Source organism: Suncus etruscus, chromosome 10 (assembly GCF_024139225.1).
Source record: "Suncus etruscus isolate mSunEtr1 chromosome 10, mSunEtr1.pri.cur, whole genome shotgun sequence".
Lineage (NCBI taxonomy): Eukaryota > Metazoa > Chordata > Mammalia > Eulipotyphla > Soricidae > Suncus > Suncus etruscus.
Window position 1 is genome coordinate 45,379,585 of NC_064857.1, and position 15,810 is coordinate 45,395,394.

The following is a 15,810-nucleotide window of genomic DNA, read 5'->3' on the forward strand; positions in this document are numbered from 1 at the left end:
CTCAGGCATCCTGTTAGGTAGCACAATTTGTGCTAACTTTTTCTTGATTTACTCATTTCCTAAGCCCCAGGGTGCGGGGCCTCGAGGGCAGCTATACCAGGAAGTTCTGCAAAGCAGCAGCAGAAGCAGACCAAGGGTGTGGGGCTGTCAGTTCCCTGACACACAAGTTCCTTGCATGCTGGGAAAAGGCCAAGGTTTGTCTTCTATCAACTCAAAAAATCTTTTCAGGACATTTCCCCTGCTAAACCAAACTTACCTCGGTGAAATAGAGCACATATCCATATTCTGACTCCATTTCCTCTAAAAAAGCACGCAACCTCCTGTGCTTTAAGCCCCTGGATCTGTTTTGGTTGATGCATTTCACAACAACAGACATCACATTGTCACATGGCAGGCATTTACTGCCAAGGGCCTGCTGATGGATAATGCAGTGAAGAGCAATGACCTTCTCTCCACCCTCCTCTTCAAGTTTTTTTTTGAACAAGTGCCACCAGTCCATTTTTCCTCCCTGTAATCGATAGTGCTCCATTGTTTATTATTCCAACAAACCTCTTCCATGGCAAACCTGCATTCTCAACAGCATCACACAGATGCCAAAATATCTCATTAGCGGTAGTCTGGCCATGCATTGGAATAATTGTAAGCAGCTCCTCTGTCAATTCAAAATTGCAATCAACACCATGACATAAATTGTGAGCTGCGCAGTGTCTATTATATCTGTGCCCTTGTCAAGAGCAACTGAGTATGCATCAAAACATTTGGCTTTCGGGACCGGGAAGGTGGCGCTAGAGGTAAGGTGTCTGCCTTGCAAGCACTAGCGTAGGAAGGACCACGGTTCGATCCCCCGGCGTCCCATATGGTCCCCCCAAGCCAGGGGCAATTTCTGAGCGCTTAGCCAGGAGTAACCCCTGACCGTCAAATGGGTGTGGCCCAAACCCCCCCCCCAAAAAAAACAAATAAAAAACATTTGGCTTTCTCACACAGTTGATGATAAATGTCACTTGACATGTCAGAAATGCGCTCTGCGCCAGTGTTGGCAGAAAGGCTGATTTTGCTAAACTGACCTTTCTTTTCCAGACAGATAATACATACAGCCTGTAAATGCATTTTTTAACAAACTCTCCTTCTGTGAATGGTTTCCCTGCCTTAGCAATCATCTCACTAACCATGTAACTAGCTTCGACTGATGCAACATTCTCTTTGGATGCTTTCTTGAAGAAATCTTGTTGCCTCATTAGACATGCTTTAAGACTGGCAACCTGCTTGGCTCTCTCATTTTCTTGATATTTTGCATGTTTAGTTGAATAATGGCGTTTCAAGTTTTATTCCTTGTGCACTGCAACTTTCTCTGAGCCAATAAGACATGTGGGGATGCCCCTGTGCTCAACAAAGAAATACTGAGTCTCCCACTTTTCCTGAAATTGTCTGTGCTCGTCATCAATCTTTCTCTTCACTGTAGGCTTTGATGAAGTCATGATGAAGGTATGACAAAATCTAATTCTGTAATAAACTTCTCTCCCTTAGGCCTCTGATAATGCAAGGGACAATGGGCAGGAGCAGCAGAAATGACGTCTGCAATTATTATTTTATTATATAATTTATTATTTTATTTGCAATAAAAATCGCAAAAAATCACATTAAACATTTGCATACCCCAAATGGAACTGCTCGGGGTATGCGAATATTTAATGAAATTTTTTTCTTACTAATGCGATTTTCATTGCAATTATTCGGTAAGCAAATAATCGCAAATACTGAGATATTTGAAGGCCGACCACAAGCCACAAAATGTTGTACGGAGGGCCTCAAATGGTCCGTGGGCCGCAAGTTTGAGACCTGTTCTAAAGGCTTTTATTTTTTTGTACAATTAAGTGAACAATGAAACATTTGCTTTATATTATTGTAAACATTGATTACATTTTACCTTCTCTTTTTTTTTTCTTTTGGGGCCACACATGGTGATGCTCAGGGGTTATCCTGGGTATACTTTCAGAAATCGTTCCTGGCTTGTAGGACTATATGAAATCCCAGTTGATCGAACCACAATCCATCCTAGGTTAGTATATGCAAGGCAAAGGTCCTACCGCTTGCACCACCAATTTGGCCCCTGCATTTTACTTTCTTAAGGTAATAATTTGGGAGAGGAGAACTATTGGGGCTATTGTAGGATTTCACATAGATCAAGAGAACATTTCTGGGAACAGGAAAATGCTATTTTGTGACAGAGAGAAATAATATGCCTCTTACTTGGAGAGATACAGGAGTATTTGTTTTGATTAAAAATAAGGAAACTAGACATGATCTTGTCATAAACTGAATAGTGAGAACAGGAAAAGTTGAGGAAATATAAAGTAGTCAGGAAGGACCAGAATGACTCCTATTAAATAAACAAAGAACCATTTTCAATTGTTTCAGGGGTATGCTTCTTCTGTCTTATTTAATTTAACATAATATCTTCCAGTTACATCTATGCTGCAGCAAAAAAAAATGGTTGCATCATTTCTTACAGCTAGGTAATAATCCATTGTGTGGATATATACATATATGTATATATATGTAATTTTAAAATAGAAAATTATTTGTATGTGTATATGGTATCTATATAAATATAGATACCACATCTTCATGACATACTCGCCTGTTGGACATCCAGATTGATTCCAATTCTTAGGTGTCATACTGCGAATGCTGCATTGAATAGCGGTATGCATAAATCATTTTGGATTAATGATTTTCTGTTCTGAGAATAGATACCCAAAAATGGATCTTTTGCTCATATAGGAGCTTTATTTTGAGTTTCCTGAGAACACTCCATACTGTTTTTTTTTGTTTTGTTTTGTTTTGTTTTGTTTTATTTTTTTTGGATCACACCGGTTTGATGCTCAGGGGTTACTCCTAACTAAGTGCTCAGAAATCGCCCCTGTCTTGGGGAGAATATATGGGATGCAGGAGATTGAACCGCGGTCCTTCCTTGGCTAGCACTTGCAAGGCAGACACCTTACCTCTAGTGCCACCTCACTGGCCCCTCCATACTGTTTTTAATGAGAATATTTCTATGGTAATTTCCAAACAGAAGTGGAACTCCTTTGGTTAAAGTTGTAGTGGGAGTTTCCAGCCATGCTTATTCAGCCATTACCAACTCTACCACTCATACATATATATTAATTTATTTCTCTGCCATTGAATAAATTGAGTAATCCCACCACATCCCCTTGAGAATCTATTCTAAAGCTTTTGTATGAGGCCGGAGCTGTGGCGCAGCAGTAGGTCGTTTGCCTTTCAAGCAGCTGGCATAGGATGGACCTTGGTTCAGTCCCCTGGCATCCCATATGGTTGCCCAAGCCAGGAGCAATTTCTGAGGGCATAGTCAGGAGTAATCACTGAGGTCACTGGATGTGGCCCCAAAACAAACAAACAAACAAAAACAAAACAAAACAAAACAAAAAATGTAAAGCTTTTACTTGAGGGTCTTGAAAATTACAAAATAATATTAAAAAAGAACATTACAAGATGTCTCTATCTTTGAAGTTCTCCTAACTCAAAAGACCACCATTATATCAAAAATATAAAAGAAAACTGTTGATAATGTTCAGTTCTGTTTTCTTATTTGTATATTATTTGCATTCTTTTTTTTTTTTTTTTTTTGGTTTTTGGGCCACACCCGGCAGTGCTCAGGGGTTACTCCTGGCTGTCTGCTCAGAAATAGCTCCTGGCAGGCACAGGGGACCATATGGGACACCGGGATTTGAACCAACCACCTTTGGTCCTGGATTGGCTGCTTGCAAGGCAAACGCCGCTGTTCTATCTCTCCGGGCCCTATTATTTGCATTCATAACATAAGAATACATCTTTGTATGAGGGTTATGCAAGAAATAGAAGCTTGCCAAACCAATAATTTTAGAGATGGTGATAAAACAATCTTTGAGAAAATTAATGACTTTCTGGACTTTCTCTTTGAATGAGCAATTCTATTTCTTCCCCTGTCTGAGAAGAGACTGAGAATCTACTTTGAAAGGGATGTTGAAGTCAAGAGTGTCCAGACTTTCTTTTCTTAGTGATTTACCGCTCAGGAAAATGTCACTTATTATTTCACCTAACGTAACCTTCCACCACTAATACTACACAGACAACATTGGATATTTTAAAAGAAAGCTGGCTGAGAATTCAGACAACTATGTCTACTTTTTTTGCCATGTGACCTTGAAGAATGAATGTCCTCCGACTTTTGGAATTTTTGTTTTTTGCTCCTTATTTTAGTTTCCCCTGACTCTAGATTGTAGGACAAACTAAATGGTATAATTTGATGGATATTTCTACATTCTTTGCTCAGTATAGTCCAAAATTCAGACAATAAAGTGCAGTACCAGCCCCCTCCTTCTTGCTCTGGTGCCTGTCTCCAGGTTCAGTCATTAAATTGTGCTCTGCTCATGGCTCATTTGGAAATCGTCACCTCAAATCAGATAATAAGCTACATAACACTTCCTTATTTGCCACCTGTGCATGGCAGAAATCATATTCCGTTCAATTAAGTTAAGTGGACTCTGAAGTAGAATCTCCTGGTTCTGCTATTTACCTAATTTGAGGGTGGGAGCAAAAGAGCAATGAGGGGGAGGCATTTTGGTCTACTTCTCTTAGGATGGGAAGGACATAAACAGGATGTTATTAAGAGAAGACATTTTGTATTTTCCCCTGCATTATTCAAGACTTATTCCTCTGAGCTCTTTCAAGGAATCAGCCCTAATTATGAACACTGGAAATTGAGGGGAAAAAATCTTTTACCCCTGAGTGACACTGCTAAAATCACAGTGTCTACACTGTGTCGTGAGTTAATTTTCTATTGCCATATAGGTCTTATTGTAGAATCGTCTTTCTACATACAGCTTTACATTCAGTCCCAGGCAGGTCATGTTAAAATATATGTCCTTCTCTCTATATGTTTTTATCCACAGCCTATGAATATTTGTTTTGTTTGTTTGTTTTAATAGATTAAACTTATTTTATAGTTTAAAGTTTAAACTTATTTTAGAGTTCTGAGCTGTACCTAATTCTTAGCAGATATTTACTCCATAGAATAGGAAAGCTGTCATTTTTCTTGGCTTCTCTTGTTATAGATGTTCTTTTTATTAAATGTATTTATATTTTATTTTGTATACATATATAGGTATAATATTTAGAAAGCTTTAACTTGTAAAGGTCTGTTCAATTTAGATAATGATTCATATTAAACTGTTTAGCATGTAGGGAAATTGTACATGGAAGTATCATGGTCTTATGTTTTCTTTTAAATCATGTTCTTTACATTAATATACAGCATTTTGTTTTTCTGATACTATTGTAACAGATTAGCATAAAGCCAATGGCTTTAATCAATGCAAATTTACTAATATATAGCTCTGGAGCTCAGGAATCTGACCTATGGCTAAAATTAAAATTCACACAGATTATTGGTGTTCCTTTATGGAGATGCAATGGGGATTTATTGACTGCTTGATTCTACTTTTGTCTTTTTTTGCTTTTAGAGGATACTTCTATCAGCTTCTGGAACCCATTCCTCCATCTCTAAATCCATCAATATCTCACTTACATGTTACAATGCAGGTTGTACTCTTTTATGACTTTCTCTCTGTTACTTCCTTCTCCCAGTTATAAGGGCACTTGTGATTGCATTTGGCTTAGCAGATCATCTCAAAACCAAATGATTATTAAATCTGAACCATTTTAATGTTAGACTCTTTGCTATGTAAAATAATTCAACTGCATATAAAGGCACAGTTATTATATGGGCTTTGTATTTTTATACAATAAGGGTATACAGGTCCAGACTGAAGGCAAGAGATTATAAAAAAAGAGGAATAATTGCTCTTTTTTTGGGGGGGTGTTGGACCACACCCATTTGATGCTCAGGGATTACTCTGGCTAAGCGCTCAGAAATTGTCCTTGGTTTGGGGCTACCATATGGGAAGCCAGGGGATCAAACCGCGGTTTTTCCTTGGCTAGCGCTTGCAAGGCAGACAACTTACTTCTAGCGCTACCTCACCGGCCCCAATAATTGCTCTTTTAATCAGTAAGACATATTCATTACATGTGATTTAAATTTGAGTTCTAATATAATTTCACTGTTTCAATTTATAGCCTTTAGAATGTTTATAATTTCGTTGGACATCAGTTTCCTCATATATTAAAGGACTCATGTCAAAAGTGCCAACTTATCTATTATTTTTGTGTCATGTTAATAGCACCTATTTAAGCATAAAACTTAATAAAGAACGTGACTACTTTGAGTAGTATCCCAAGATAAACAGTCAGGATTTATCAATTATAATTAGTTTTACAGAGTATAATGATAAAATACATGACTATAGGTACAATAAGAATTTTACTTAAAATGGTCTCTGGCTATCACATAATCAAAACATAGATAAAATTCTAAAGAAGACAAATAAATAGATTCTATTTAGTCAGTCAGCATTAGCAGAAGCTTATTAAAGAAGCAAAATAAATGTTATGAACAATATTTTATCTTCCCTAGTAAGCAATTTATAGGCATTATATATCTGATGCCAGTCAGTCTATCATTAACAAGTTCCACCTCACAACAGTTTTATCACGATAAAAATCTTAGTCTTCAATATTTGTTTTATTGAGTTATTAAATGTTATCTCTTGATAAATTTTGTGTTTTGATTTGATTGGCTATGGTATCTCCTTATTTGTTGAACATCAATTTACATCTTCCTGTGAAGATTTAATATCATGTAATTAACATGAAAATTAAACATGTAAAAACATGGAAAGAGACTTCTATTTATTTTTTTATTTTTTGGTTTTCAGGCCACACCCGGTGATGCTCAGGGGTTACTCCTGGCTATGTGCTCAGAAATTGTCCCTGGCTTGGGGGACCATATGTGACGCCAGGGATTGAACCACTGTCCATCCTGGATCAGCCACATGCCAGGCAAATGCCCTAGCACTGCGCTATTGCTCCGGGCCCAATAAGAGTCTTCTCAAACTCAATTTACTGGGGGCAGCAGGAGGCAAAGTCGGGGTGATCCTTGAGTGCAAAGTCAGTAGTAAGCCTTGAACATTGGGGGGTGTGACCCAAACAACTAAAACAAAACAAAACAAAAAAGATTCCTCTAAGGCAGGGCCACAAAATGTATGGAGGGCCGCAAGTTGAGACCTCTGATTGGACCTTAAACAAAGTTTGTTTGTTTGATGGTACTAAGAGAAAAGAATAACAGTTTCTAAAGTAGAATAAATTTTAGAATTCTTAAAATTTAAGCCAAAATCTAGTCTAGGTTTCCAGTCTGCAGCTTTGTGGAATTTGGACTCAAGTTTAACATAAAGTTTAACTTTAATTTATCATTAGTATTTCATTGTGCAATAAGACCTTATATTTTGACTCCTTAACTCCAATTATAAAACCTGTGATTTACAATCTCTCTTTCATTCTTTCTCTGTAAATTCATAATAGTAGAGTCACTATATTTTAAGTTTATGTATATGATGAAGAAATGCACATCTAAGTTTAATAGGTGAAAAGCATAAAAAAATTGTATTTGGATAAAAGTGAAGAGTGGCCATTAATCTATATACTCCATATACTCTAGATTATTTTAAAAAACAATTCATTTGGCTCTTGAGAAAATGTTTCTATGACAGGAATCAAATGATATATTTAAGGTGATTTTGATAGTGTAGTTACCCTTGATATAACTATTAAAAATGTTTTTGAAAGTGGAGAAAAAATACATATTTTTGAATTCATTGATAAGCTATATTTCCTAGATAAAAGATTATCTGTTAATATCATTCTATCATTTTATTTTGTAAATAAGCAATGGTGTCCCAAATGACATATGACCAGAACAAAGTCACTGAGGCTTTGCTATGGGCTCAGGATGAATTCACATTATTGATAATGAGTTAATTATAGAGAAATCAATGAAAATTTTTCAATAGCTTCTCATTAATTAATCTATGTTGTTTATTATAACCTTTTCATACTTCAAGAAGTAGCTATGACTTCTATGCTAATTTTCCTTGCAGGTTTCCAAGATTTAAATTTCTGACAAAAGACTATTTTCCCACAGGATACAAAGAGACTTATTTTATGTAAGAATTCTTCCCATCCTCAATTCTGGAAGTTTTCCAGAAAAGATTGGTAAGAGACCTTTTTAACAACAGGACATTTGCAGTACTTCCCTGTGCTGACTGTTCTTCATGTACAACCTTAAAAAGTATCTTCCAAATGTCAGTTGCTCAGGTAAAGACAATATCCACTGAATAAATTTAAAAACTACTTTTTCTAAGAGTCTCCTTCAAACATATCTTAAAGAAAATGATAGGTAAAACTGACATTCATAATTTTTTTAATTCCCTTTGACCAAGGTTCTTGTCCAAGAATTTCAAAGTGCAGTTAGTTATGTTGTATCCACAAAATAGGATCATGTTACTGACCATCACAAGCTTCTATTGTTTTTCCAAATAAAATTAACAGTTGACCAGATTTACATGATGGTTTCCTATTTTAGGAACTGCTCCAAGAATACATAATTTATATATATATATACATATATATATAAAAGTAACAGCAATTTGGAATTGGTTTTCAGCTTTTCAAGGTCAAGCTTATAAGACTCTAAGATTTAGTCACATCATTTTGAAGTAAGAAAGTTATACATTCAACAGTAAGCCTTGATCTAAGATCTACAGATCTGAGTAGAAAAACATCCCCACCTCTCTGAGAAATCAATGAAAATTAGACAACATATTTCCATTTCCATTTTTTTTGACACACGTTCATATTTAATTTCTACTAAAAATCTTTTAGGTATAAAAACATGTCTTTGTATTTTATTCTAATCAATAAGACAAGAGATAAGACCAGGTCATGAGGAAAGTCCTGCCAGTGGACTAGATTGAACTGTCAAAATCTTCTTGTATTTTTATTTGTATTGTGAGTATTAAGATCCACTGACTGGGATTGAAATCATAACTCATTGACACCGTGCTTGCCTTGCAAGTGCCTGACCCTAGTAAGATCTCTGGCACTGAATATGGTCCCAGAGTAATAGCAAGTGTCACACAAAACAGAGCCTAGATTAGGCCAAGCGATACTGCTGGCTGTGTCCAACAATAATATAATAGTAAAGTGTCATAGATTGGCAAGATTCAGATACTGTATTTAATAGTCACTAGTTATGCATAGTATTTTTAGAATAGTTATTTTTAGAATCTCGATTATAAAAGTGGGATTCATAAAAGTGGGAATTCAAAAAGAGTAGAGCCAGATTCTGAAGAAGGTTGCAGTAAATGGCCATAAAATTTAAAATGTATTCTGAGATTTCAAAGATACATGAATTTCAGAGGGATATTATTCAACCCACTTTCTTTTAGACTTTGATAGAGTCATAGAATGGGGACTTATGGCATTTCGAAAGGAAAAGATTAGAAATGTGGGCTTTCTATAATTTTAACTATATTCACATTCTGGGTAGCAAAAATACTGGACTGACTTTTATTTATTTATTTATTTATTTATTTATTTATTTATTTATTTATTTATTTATTTATTTATTTATTTATTGGTGTTTTTGGTTCACACCTAGTGGCACTCACTAGTTACTCCTGGTTCTATGCTTGGAAATGACTCCTAGCAGGAACCATATAGGATGCTTGGAAAAGAATCCAGGTCAGCTGCATGCAAATGACCTACATACTGTGCTATTACTCAAGTCCCTATTTTATTTTTTTATTTAATAGAAATGTAATGAAACACTGTACAAATCTGAAAAAGACTTGTACATCTTAGAAAAATAGTTTTACAAATAACAGTGTTTATTTATATGGCGGACATATATATGTGTATATATATATGTGTGTATATATATGTATATATATATACATATAGCTGTAAGGAACTACTAAAATGTCTGACCTACTAAATTTCAGGGTTCATATATGGTATCAGAATTCAAATTATGGCCTATCACGTGCAAGACAACCTTAACCACTGTATTTTTTAACACTAAGTAATTATTGAAAATAAATATGAAATTTGCTAACTTCAGTAACGCATTCTTTAAAATATGTAAGTAAAATCACTGTTTGGTATGCAGTAAAATTATTTTTTCCAACATACAAATATCACCTGTTTCATATTAAATCAAACCTGTTGAATATCGCTGTTGAATATATGACTCACTAGAGAAATTGACAATAAATTAATTCTAGGGAAATTAATGGAAAACATTCAATATCTTTAAATTAATTCATATATTTTAGTGTAACATTTACAGGATTCTAGAAGTAACTGATTTTATACAAATATTATAGTGTAAATAACACAGGAAAATGTACACAATTATATAAATGTTAAGACAAATATTAAGTTTCTTTGTGTTTGACATCTCTAAAAAATAGCAGAATAAAATAGTTTTCTTATAGGGTTCATTTTAGTGTTTAAATAATTGACACAAAGAAAATACTTAGTACAGTTGTTAAACTACTCACTAAAATCAACAAATTATAATATTATTATTCACTCATAATTTATTTTAAAGTAAATTTAAATTTTAAATTTAAGTTTATATTAATTCATTTTAAATTCATTTTGAATTTAAAACAAGTAAATATAAATGGTCTGCTCAGGAAATTATAGTCCATCAGTAATGGATGATATTATTGACTATATTATTGATTAATATTGACTATATTTTCATGAAAACACTATCCCACTATTTCTGAGATGAATTTAGATGATGTAATAGGAAGCAGTCTTAGTATAAGTGAGCCAATCTTTAGAAAAAATATGCTGATCTCTATGCTAAGCATCTAACATCTTTCTTTTTTTTTTTTTTTCTCTCCTAAGCATTTTCAGTACCTGGAAATATTCTGGCTTTCTGTCTATCAAGGCCTATGTCTCTCTCAATACACTATCAGCAATGAGATTGCCAGTTTTGAGAAGTTTATTTTTTTCAGGAGATCTTCCCTACTCCACTAACCAGAAGTGATACTGGTTCTAAGTTTTCCATGGATTATTTATTGGCATATTTTCTCTGTGCCAAGCATTATGTCATGCTTAGAGAAAAATAATGGAATTATATTTAATAAAATAAATATACTATAAAAATATATATTTTAATTAATATACCTTAATATATTTGATTTAATATATAGACTCAATCAATAAATATACCTTAATATCAATGTATCTATATTTATTTTGAAACTGTTGCAACTTTGAAATCTAGAAGTTTCAATATTTTATAATTTTACCATTAGTGTATGAATGCTGCAAGTTCAAATGTAACTCATTACCACATATATTTTTTTCCTCTGGTTTATATTTGACACATGGCACTCCATATTTATTTCAGCACACAAATAAACAAGGCTGAATTATTTATTTTTATTAAAATAAGTCTATGTTATCAAGGTACTTTAAGGATTTATGATTGTATTAGCATCTAAAGCCTTCCTGTGCCTCCATGAGAAACAGAATATATTATATATTTGAAGATACTCTGACTAGTTATCTTAGTTAAACCATACATGTTTGAGGTCCAGCACTAAAGTTCAGTGTTTAACAATGCTAAACTTTTAGTGAATAGTAGTAGATCAGGCAATTCCAGACCTGAAAAAAAAAAAAAAAAAACAATCATATAGAAGCAGCAACTTGAAGAACTGGAGAGATAGCACAATGGGTAGGGCGTTTGCCTTGTATGTGGACCACCCAAGTTCGATCCCTAGCTTCCCATGTGGTCTCTCAAGCCTGTTAAGAGTGATTTTTTAGCACAGAACCAGAAGTAATCCATGAGTGCTGCCAAGTGTGGTCCAAAAAAAAAAAAAAAAACCAATAAAACAAACAACAACAAAAAGAATTACCAATATTTGGGGGCTAGAGTAATAGCATAGCAGCAGGGTGTTTGCTTATGATAAATTCAACTTACTTTTTATTTATGATACATATTTCACATGAAATCAAACATATTTTAGGTAAAAATATAAAGAGAATATGATCTTTATCACTACCTAAATATATCATAATAAGTAAGTAACTATCTAGACCTCTGTTTCTTCTGACATATTAAACATACAGAATGATCAATCCTAAATTTAGGAGGCAAACACATTCATCACTAAATAAAAAGTTAGCTTTTCATATATATTTATTAATAAATGAATAAATAAACCCAGTTTTTGTATGAATTTTATATACTTATTTGTCTTATTTATTTTGTGCTTAGCTTAGGAATTTTATTTGATGATGATTGTTCTAAAAGATTTATTTAAGTACTCTAGTTCCTCCACAGTGCTGTTCCATATACAGGAAAGAGGGCTGAAAATTGCTGAGAAAGATTTTAAGGAAAGTGAATCTATACTTAGCCTGTTGTTTACAGTTAAGAAAGAGTTAAACCAAAGTGGGCTCATAAATGTCTTCTCACTTTTTGCCGATCCAGCACAAGTCATGCTTACCTCATGCATTGCTCAGCCAACTAACTGCACTGAGAGGTATAGCTTTAAATAATAGAGCTAGACATTTGGATTTATGAAGCCAGTACTTAGTGGCATTGCACAGAATGCTTAAGCACACAATTTTCCGGATCTGCTTTTGCATTTTGAATTTTGTAGTATTCCAATTCCTGTTTTGTCAATAAAGTTTCTCAAATGAATGCACTTTTATTTCCCCAGGTCACTACTTTATAACATAAAATAAAACCTATGCCAGAACTAATCTTTGCAGAGCTTAATCTCGGCTGCTGTGCTTTTAATTATTCCATTTGCCATTTTATTTTGCTGAGCCTACATGGTAGAAAAAGTAGGAAAAATGATGAACAACACAATAAAACATACATGCATATTCATATTTATTTATTTTATACAAGTTTACAAATATGCACAAATGCATTATAATTAATAAGCACATACCAAATAATGGAGGTCAAGTACTAGTACTAGTACAAATACTTACTAGAAATAAAAAATTGATGTAAACCAAATAAAATTGAGGAAAATATTACAAGTTTATCCTTTTCTAGATCTGGTTTTCTATGCACTTTAGAATGCTCTAATCATCCTTAGTTTCATTCTATTTTTTGCCTTTTAGATACGTTAAAAATAATTTTAAAGATTCTTATGAAAGATATAGCACAAATTAAATATTATACACCTAATACATGAAGCCTTGGGTTTGATTTTTGACACTGCCTGGTCCCTAAATACTCCAAATATTGAGGACTCCCAGAACCAATAACTAATGCTTTCCTCATCACTGACATTCCTCATCACTCATGCTGTCTTTATCCCCTAGATAAGACTAATTCATTGAATGCCAGGATATTTTGGACAGTTGGAATTTGAACATTGAGGGGTAGATAAAATTACCATAGTTTTCATACTAGCAGGACGAATTCATGCAAGTTGGGGATGAAGGCAAATTTAGGTTTCTCATCTATGATGCCAGCTTTGTCCTATTTCTAAAAAAAAGACAGATTTTACTAAAACAATAAAATCATACACTGACATACCTGATAAACCCATATGCAAATATCCTCAACAAAATCTCAATGAACTGCATTCCACAATACATGAAAAGAATCATTCAACATGGTGAAATGGGATTCATTCCAGGGGTGCAGAATGGTTCAGAAAATACATTTAAATTAATGTGAAAAAAAAAGCATTAGTCTGATGAGAAATAAAATTCATACAAATAACACTTACCTGGTAGGGGAGATACCATGATCAGAAAGTTGGTTTACCAAGAGCAAGGCTTGCCCACTGCACTGAGGGTGTGCTGCCCCCTGCGATTAGCCCGAATGTGGGATATTTGACTGCACAATTTGTGGTAGTGAGAACTGTGTCCAAGCTTTTAAAAAAATTATATAAACATATTAGTAGATGCAAAGAAGTTTTGAAAATATTCAACAGCCATTTATGAAAAATTCATCACAAAAATTGGGACATAAAGTACTCTTTGAATAAGTTGAATATAGTTAAAGCCATAAACAATGAATGCACAACTAACATCTTACGTATCAGTTATTCTTAGTTTCTCCAAATCTTGTACCTACGTACAAGTCTTAATATTTATCATTTTTCTTTTTATTGGATTAAAACAATTAAAAATCCACCAATATTTTACCAACTACTACCACTATCAAAGGCAGAGTAGCTATTAAAAACATAGCTTGCTTTATCATAACATTATTAACATTATAGATGAAACACTTATTTTATAGGAAATGAAAATTACCTATGGACTTTGGGTACTCAGCACATGAGTAATATTTTTCAGAATTTTTACTTATTTAAGAAAAAACAGGTAGATACTTGAAAACCATTTGATTACAACAAAATGGGATAAATCACTGTAATGTTACGATTGTACCCCCCCCCAATTCTTTTGTTTGTTTGTTATTTGGCTAGTTTGCTTATGAAGAATGTAGGAAGATTGTCAGGAGAAGAAAGAGGAGAGCTAAGTGAATCTTGATAAGGTGTGACCAAATTGCAAAGTTTAAAACATTATGTAAAACTGTATAAATGACTGAAAAAAAATAATAGGATCTCTCAGCAGTACAGAAACACAGATTATTTAACATGGGTTTTTTTCTTTAACTTTGCGAAAAACATAGCTGGATAAAACTATGTCAGATTTCTAAGAAGGAAATAGAATGCAGAGCCAGGATAAATCAGGAAAGACTTTTATTATGGTTTATGACTGAGTAAGCTTCAAAAACATGGACAGTTGCAGAGTAAGAAACACATATATGAGTATGTTAACGTAAACTTATGTTAATGTCACAGTAAAAAGTAGTATTAGAAAAGCATAGGTCTTATAAGTGAAAAAGTTATAGGAAGGAAATAGATATAACAATAAAAAGCCAATTCCATTATTTTCTCTCTCTACATGGAATATGGACTTTGGGGTGTGTAACAAAAAAAGTTGAGAGTGGGTTAAGCCACACTGTACAACTCATCATTAGTCAATATTTTATTATTTATTGAATAAAATATTTATTAGATTGCTATTAAATATCAGGAATTCACCTTTAAGAATGCTGTCTAGTCATCTATGAAACATCCAAGGTTGTCTATAACATCACCTGGAGGCAATCCTCTACCAGGGAAGACCATACCTCTGCTCTGACATCGACCTACTCAAAAGAGACTTCCCTTAACACTGAGAAGACTTAACAACAACAATGACCTGCTCTCTGGATAGGGCTTTCTGTATTGCTCCTTAATTGTGAAGTGAAACTAGAAGATACTCCACACCAGCCTGACTTCAATGTAGGATGTGCAGATTCCAGGATCTTTAATGCAGAAATCTGATCTCAAGAATAGAGACTGCGTGAAAAATAAAACTATTGGCACTACAGACAATGTCTTGGATTGAATAAACTAGTTTGCCTGGAGCCTAGAGTTGGTCTTATGCCAGGAAATTTCAGAGGTAGGGTCTCCTTGTATTTAGACTAAGGCTTTTCCTTTCCATGTCCCCCATATTTTGGTGAGCCTATGCAAACAATATTTGCCACTCTAACACCGTTTTTACTGTGCTCTTTTGACTAACCCTTAAAAAAACCCTCTTAAACTTTTGATGTTAACTTAAATTAATATGCATTTACATGCAAATGTAAAAAAATACTATGCCTTCAATGTTTAAGGAGTCACATAAATCTCATGGCTTTAGATTTCTTTGTGTACTGCTAAGAAATGTTATAATGTACTACAATCTGGGGACTTGTGGACAAAGTAATTGTACATGGGTTCTGCCTTATTTTTCTTAATGTTCTTTGGCTGTACG

At 33.9% G+C, this 15,810-nt stretch overlaps 1 non-coding gene across 1 annotated transcript; it reads left to right on the forward strand.

Annotated features, from left to right (window-relative positions):
• Positions 1-13,719: 13,719 nt before the first annotated feature.
• On the forward strand, positions 13,720-13,879 carry LOC126021309 (U1 spliceosomal RNA). Its single transcript, XR_007499867.1, has one exon. It is a non-coding gene; the product is annotated as a U1 spliceosomal RNA (small nuclear RNA).
• Positions 13,880-15,810: the final 1,931 nt, after the last annotated feature.